The sequence below is a fragment of the Psammomys obesus genome, unplaced genomic scaffold (genome assembly GCF_907164565.1).
Source record: "Psammomys obesus unplaced genomic scaffold, mPsaObe1.curated_primary_1811, whole genome shotgun sequence".
Taxonomy (NCBI): Eukaryota; Metazoa; Chordata; class Mammalia; order Rodentia; family Muridae; genus Psammomys; species Psammomys obesus.
In genome coordinates this window covers 20,961-28,958 of record NW_026595408.1, presented here as the reverse complement: position 1 = coordinate 28,958, position 7,998 = coordinate 20,961, and positions in this window count along the sequence as shown.

Sequence of the window (7,998 nt, the reverse complement as noted above, 5' to 3'; positions counted from 1 at the left end):
TCTGGAGCCTCGTTTTGCCCTGTGGAGCATACCCTCGGGGGCAGGGGGAAGGCTGCTGCCTGCAGTGCCTCCACTCCCTCTGTCTGCCCAGTGTCTCCAGCGGGACTTCGCACAGGGTGGCATGGCTTCTTGCCTTGAGAACTGTGAATGAAAAGCCATCCTCGTTGGCAACTACCTTCTGACCAATTTCCTCTCTGCAGAGTGCCAAGCCACACAACCACAGTCCTATAGCACAGGCCTGCAGAATGTCTGGCCTCTCTTTACATCACTACAGTCAGTGGGTCAGTGAGAACGAGGCTATTTGATTTTTTTTTTTTTAATCTTCACAGTGGTAATCAGTAGTAATAATGATTTCCTTTGAGATACTATGAACGGCGTGGCATGTGGGTAGACATTCATGCTGTGACCTTGACAGTCTAGCAAAGACAGGGTACTTGATCTCACAGAGGCATTTTGACGTAAACTTCTTAACACAAAAGGAGTTTGCAGTAGCGATTGGTTAGCTGAGACTCTGCTGAGGACTGGCTCTCCCTGGAGTCCAAATCCTGGCTTGATCCATGTCTCCCTAAGCATCATCTTTGGCTTCCTGGAGTCATTTGAGGAGCAGGCGAGTCGGGATGTAAGAAAGGCTTAATTAAGATGAAGTAGATACAGTACAGATAGGTTCCTCAGTAAATACTGGCTATTCCTGAAGCCCTTGAGCAGGATGGACAGATCACAATGGACAGATTATGGTGAGTAGCTGAACACACAGATAATAAGTTCTTTTCCTCAACTAGAGCCCGAACTGCATACAGAACATTCGCAGGTGTATTACATCAGGCTTAATTTTCTTTTGTGCAGTTTGGAAATCATTTCTCCCTTACTAGCTGGCATAGTGCAACTCTGGAGAAGACAGCTAATCCTTGGGAGCATTGGGAACATTTCGTGATCCCCCAGCTCCTTATATTCACATTCAAGGCTGCTTCTCCTGTGCTGCGACATCAGCTTGCCCCGACACAGCTTGGTGACAGGTACTGGAGTCCACCCCATGTCTTTTTTGCTTGTTTGTTTTTGTAGTTAGTTATTCACCTTACATATCCATCGTAGCCCCCTTCCTCCTCTCCTCCTTGTCCCTCTCCTCTGTTCTTTCATCATCCTCCAATATCCCCTCCCCTCCCCCTCAGAAAAAGGGAGGACCCCCTCCCCACAATCTGCAAATCTGTCCCAGCACATCTAGTCTCATCAGGACTGTGTACTCTGACTGCCAGGCTAGGGTGAAGTGATCGAAAGGCATACCACAGAGACCATGTCAGAGACAGCCCCCATCCCCTTTCTGGGGGACCCACATGGAGGCTAGGCTAAGCTATCCATTGGGTATATCTGTGTAGAGGGTTGAGGGGTAGTCCATGCATGGTCCTTGGCTGGTGCTTCAGTCTCAGCAAGCCTCTCTGAGCCCAGGTTAGTTGGGACTGTTGGTCTTCTTGTGGAGCTCCTGTCCCTTCCCAGCGGTTCTCTCCTTTTCCCTTCTCTTCTACAAGTCTCCCTATGCTCTGCCCAGTGTTTGGCTGTGAGTCTCGGTTCTGATCTGTTGCTGGGCGGAGCCTCTTAGAGGACAGCATGCTAGGCTCCCATCTGCAAGCCCAGTGAAGCATCATCAGAAGTGTTGGCTCTCTGCCATGGAGTAGGTCTCGGTCAGGCCAGGCATTGGTTGCACATTTCCTCCATCTCTGCTCTGTCTTAAACCCTGCATATATTCAAGGTAGGGTAATTTCTGAATGGAAGGTTTTGTAGGTGGGTTGATGTTCCCCTTCCTCTCCCAGGAGCCCTGTCTGGTTAGAGGGTGACCTCTCTGGTCTCCACCAGAGGTTTAAGCTAGAGCCACCTCCATATTGTCCCAGGGGCCCAGCCTGTTGCAGGTCTCCAGCTTGTCTAAGAGGCGTCTCTGCCCATGGTTGTTTCTTTCTCTCCAAGCTCTGGCCTCTCACCTTATATCTGCTGCCCACCCTCATTTCCCCCAGTGTACCCTCTCTTATCCTGTTCCCTCCCTTCAACCACCTCTACTGACTATTCCATTTCCCCATTTGAGTAAAATTTGGGTGTCCTTCTAGTTTCTTAGCTTCTTTGGGTCTGTGAATTGTAGTATGGCTATCTTGTACTATATGGCTAATACACACTTTAAGCGAGCGCATACCCTGTGTGTCTTTCTGGGTCTGGATTACCACACTCAGGCTGATCTTTTCTGGTTCCATCCATTTGCCTGAAAATTTCATGATTTCTGAGTTCTTTATGGTTGAGTAATATTCCATTGTGTAAATGTACCACATTTACATTCTTGGTTGAGGGACATGGTTGAGGGACATCTGGGTTGTTTCCAGTTTCTAGCTATTAAGAATAAAGCTGCTATGAACATACTTGAGCAAATGTCCTTGTTGTGTGGTGAGGCATCTCTTAGCTATATGCCCAGGAGTGGTATAGCTGGGTCTTGGGTAGAGCTATTCCCAACTTTCTGAGAAACTGCCAGACTGATTTCCAAAGGGATTGCATAAGTTTGCACTCCCACCAGCAATAGAAGAGGGTTTCCTTTTCTCCACATCCTCACCAGCATGTGCTGTCACTTGAATTTTTGATCTTAGCCATTCTGGTGGGTGTAAGATGGAATCTCAGAGTTGTTTTTATTTGCATTTCCCTGATGACTAAGGATGTTGGGCATTTCTTTAAGTGCTTCTCTGTCATTCGATATTCCTCTATTGAGAATTCTCTCTTTAGCTCTCTACCCCATTTTTAATTGGATTATTTGGTTTGTTGGTGTTTAATTTCCTGAGTTTTTTCTATATTTTGGATATTAGCCCAAATGTCAGATGTCAGGTTGGTGAAGATCTTTTCCCAATCTGTGGGCTGGCATTTTGCTCTGTTGACAGCGTCCTTTGCTTTACAGTAGCTTTTCAGTTTTCCTGAGGTCCCATTTATTAATTCTTGATCTTAGAGCAGTGCTGTTGCCCACCCTGTGTCTTAATAGACTCGGTGGCAGCTGTGGGACAGAACCACTGAGGTGACTTTTCTCAGAAAGGAGTGTTTGCCACACCATAAATCCCACATCTTATTCAGACCTCTGTATCAAAGACACCATGGGAGTGGCACATTTCTACTGTAGCTCAGTAACATTGACCCTCAGGCAGTTTCTGCAAAGTGAACGTTGTTTCACATTCACTTCCAGTAGAAGCTGGGAGCATTTTTTCCTACAGAAAACTTACAGGAGAGTGTTGAAAATCTTCAGAGAGCGCACAGACTTGTGACCGCCGGCACGTTGGCATCAGTTATCGGCACACCAGATGCCGCTGGAAGGTTCTGTAGTTGAAGTGTCTTTCCAGTGGAGAGATGCTCACTGTGGACCAGGCTGCCTCAAGCCAATCAGCTTTTCTTCACGCCAGGGGATGACTGGCTTTCCACCGGAACATCACAACCTCTAGTCTTTAAAACGCCTATAACAACCTCCCTCTTCAAAACTCATTACCCCATGATCCTGAGGAAAACATCATATGAGTCGTGAAAAACATTGTCACAAATACCTATATAGTGCATCTCTAAAGGGTCATGCTACCCAAAACAAGGAAGCTGGAGAAATGCTCACAACTAAGAGATGCTTAGAGATGTGGCAACTAAGTGCAATTTGGCATCTTGTATGGGCCCCTAGAGCGACAAAGGAAATTAATTACAAAGAAAGTATGAATAAAGTATTAATGAAACTCCAGGCTTTAGCTAGTAATGATGTGTCAATATTACTTAAATGTGAAAAGTATACCATTTTCAGGTATGGTGTAACAGGAGAGGGCCACAGAGAAAGCAGAGGTGGCTATTGTGCAAGCATGAGGACCTGTGTCCAAGTCCCCAGAAGCCACCTAAAAAGCCAGCCATGGATTCGTGCGCCTGTAACTGTGCCATTGGAGGATGGAGAAGGACAGATCCTTCATGCTTGCTGGCCAGTCAGCCCAGCCAAAACGACGAGCTTCCAGTTCAGTGAAAAAACCTGTTTCAAGGCAATGAGGGAGACAATGATAGAGGAAGAATACGAACACGCCAATGCCATCCTCTGGCTTTCATATGCAGTGAGAACAAACAGGTATCACGCACACACACGAGCGCAAACACACTTCACAAAAAATCCCATGATAGCAGAGCAGAAGCATCACACATTACCTAAACACCATTGTTGATACTGTAGGAGAAGCTCAGCCTGGAAAAATAGACACCCATTTTAAATTTCAAATACTTAGAGTCTGTGTACCAACTTAATCAATCCCCAAGCGTAGAGCATTATAAGAGAATCACATAATATAAACAAGTACAATTCTAATAACTTTTGTGAGTTTTAAAGGTACTTAAGACTTTGAAAGCTCTATCTGATGTTTAAAATAACAGAACCATAAAAAATTCATTTGTAACAATTGGGATACAGATATACAATGTTCCAACAACAACAACCAATAGTAGAATGAAAGTTAAAAAGGCGGTAGGTTACTCTTATCAAATTTTATTCTTTTTTCCTATACAGTTTTCAAAACTCCTTATGTATCTTTTATTTTTATGTGTGTATAATTGCCTGAGTTTATGTGCCCCACGTGTGTATAGAACCCCGCCGAGCAGATGGAAGCATCATATTCCCTGTAACTGTACTTCAGGTGTGAGCTGATATATAAGTGCTGGGATTGAACACATAACCTTTGGATGACCAGCCGGTGCTCTTAACCTCTGAGCCATCTATCCAGCTCTATTGTTTCTTAAAATAGAGTCTCACTCTATAGTCTAACCTATAAGAAGGTGGTACTTCTGCCTAAGGCACCCAACTTCTGGTAATATAGGCATGAGCCATTATGCCTTGCTCTCATACAATTTTTGAAGTTCATCTTTAGTGATAGAATCTCAATGGTATATTAAGTCATGAAGCCAGTGAACTTCAAAAGAAAAGCAAAACAAGTAATTCTGTTAGCAATTTCAAGACCCCTTAAGTGATCTTACAGCCCTGTGATCTGAAAGCAAAGGGAATTCTTCCTGTTGCCTATCTGGGCACAAGAAATCACCTGGGGGCTGGAGAGATGGCTCAGAGAACACTGGCTGTTCTTCCAAAGATCCTGAGTTCAATTCCCAGCAACCAGATGGTGGCTATCCATCGACAGTGAGATCTGGTGCCCTCTTCTGGTGTGCAGGCAGAACACTATAAATAATAAATAAATAAATCTTAAAAAAAAAAAAAAAAAGAAATCATCTGGGCTTTCTGGTGCTAAATGTCACCCCTCTCTACCCTGTTACTTTTCTTACCCTGGAGATTTTCCTCTTTCTCTACAACTCTTTAGAATTTACAAGAGACCACTGACTCAATATTGACCCACCAAGTAAACCCTAATGGCTTGAGTTAGGGGTATTTCTTTGGGAGCTGTAAACTAATTAAAGGTCATTTAGCCAGTCATTTAGTCATGATATGGAGTGGGGGAGGGGTGGGGAGGGACAGAAAAAGGGTGACTGTCCTATCACCAGCCAGCAAGTTCCATCTATTTCTATTTCTCCAGAGCTTAACAGCTTACTTAGGAATGCTGAGTATCAGACTCACTTGGAGGAACCCTCTAGTACAATCTGCACTTGGCAAAGCTGAAAGTCTTCAAGGGCATGCATCATTGATTTCTGTGTTGGGTTCTAAAGAGCCAGTTGAGCTCTTAAGAAGCACCCAAGGATTTAGAATCTAGCGCATTTTTGATGAGAGGTTGTTGAAAGCCCGTAGAAACACGGCTTCAGAGACTTTCAGTTTACCAACAGCGTTGCTTACACATGTCCGTCTCTCCTTGGCCGGCTTCCATGAGTGGAAAACTGTTTGTCAGTTCTTATGACATACAATTGAGGGAAGGGATGGCTGCCAAGGATCACAGTCGCAATCCTTCAATTTCTTTATGGCCCCACATAAATATAAAATGAGGTCATATTTTAGAAAGATTCTTGTAAGGTGCCTTGACCGGAGCTGACCTCTCAAGCCAGCTTTTAGTGACACCAGGCTGACTTTCTGTTTAAACGCACAATAACTGGGAGGCTAACGACTCAGAGTCAGGCTAGAGTCCTGGTTCAACAAAATCGAATGGATAATAGTCTTCATTCAGAGGTTGTGAACATGAGATAAAATAGATATCTGTGCAGAACTTCACCTTAAAAGGGAAAGACCATGTGTATATAAGAACCATCAAGTTTCGTCTCTGCCAAGACAGTAGTTTGAAGGAGTAAATAAGGCATGGGACTCCACCATTTTCAAAATGAGATTCTGTTTGTTATATTAAGGGGGAAGTTACTTACGTGTCCATGAATTAACCTTTCAGCTAAAGAACATGTTTCCTAGACAATAACAATGATCAACAAACATTTATTGAGGAATATATAAACTGAAACACTGTCCCCTTATGTATGGGCAGTAAGGAAGGAAACATACCCAAAATATTAAAGTTCATTTCAGCCTTCCCTTGTGATTGCTTTTACGTGCTAATATTTGGAATGAAAATATTGTTATGTGGAAAGATCTCCCAGCTCAGTCCTGATGCAACTTGATGAGCTGGGGTGGATGGGAGAGGGGACTCCCCTTTCTGAGGAAAAGGGAGGAGGGGGAGAAGGGTACAGCTGGGAGGGGAGGAGGGATGAGGCTACAACAACGATGCAAAGTGAATTAAAAAATTAAAAAAATAAAAAATACTGTTATGTTATTACTGTTTGTATTAATAGTTAATATTTTTCTTTCCAAAGCATATTAAAAAAAAACAACAAAAAACAACCTCTTAACAGCTTCCAATAGAAACTGGAAAATCAAAGGGCTATTGTCTGTCAAGATTCCAAAGCACTGACAGTTAGCTACAGTTTGTTATTCTCATCATTTATATTTATTCTGCTGCATTTAATTCTGTACAGCTCCACTACATAAGCATTTAAATTAATTGCACATCGGTCTGGAAACATTTAGTGAATGTTTGCTCTTATGTTCAAACGCTGAATGCATTCTGTCAGTAATTGCGCCGCTGTGCTGTTTCCACTGCCGTCGACTGTCGGATCTCAGGCCTGCTGTCCTCCACAGTCGTCCCGAAACAGATCCCGTTGGACAACATTGGCTTCCAGAGCTGCACATGGAACGGTCTACTCATGATGATACTGGAAAGAAAAAAGCTCTTGCTCTTAGGGTCTCCCAGAAGTGAAAGAATGAAATTAATGAAACGCCTCCTCAGTGAACACGGAGCCATTACTACTGCACAAGTTTTGCTTCCCAGTCTCTGAAGGACGTGCTGGCTTGCTTACTTCCCCATACTTACGCATGACTTTCTGTGCTGGGCTGTGTATTAGGTGCTAGGGAACAGCTGAGCTTGAGGACATTGCTCACCCTTCCGGGGCGTTGTGGAATGGCCAGATAGCCACACAGAACACAATAAGCCTTGACACCCTAACACTGGCCTCTGTGCTGTGAGAGCAGGGACACAGCTGATAAATACTGCCTCACAGGGACGATGCAACGGATTGAAGATGGAGAAGGAGAGCCTTCAAACAGGAAGAAATGCCTGAGCTGTCAAGTACCAGATGAGAAAGATGTTTGCTTATGTTTTAACAGGGGAGTGGGAGAAAAGGAAGTTCCACACAAATCTGCTTGTTGTTATAAAGAATCTGATGTTAAAGGCCAGGGTAGAGGGCAGTAGTAGAGAGCATGCTTAGGGGGAATGGCACTCTGGCTTTGACCCAGGTCTTTGGGAAACAAGCAGATTTTAGGTGCAGCAGGGACTGCAAAATGGAATCATCCTCTACCCCTCCCCAAGAGAGGGCCTCTTGCTTCTAAGAACACTGCTTTTTTCCCCTCCAGTGCCTACAGCCCTACTTCTGTCCCAGAAGATCCCAGGAAACTGTGAGAAAAGCATGCTGTTCTGGGTGGAGCATAGCATGAGTCAGGGAGCTGGCGGGAGATGCCGGGTGGAGAGCTGAACCGGGGGGGGGGGGGGGGGGGGGGGGGGG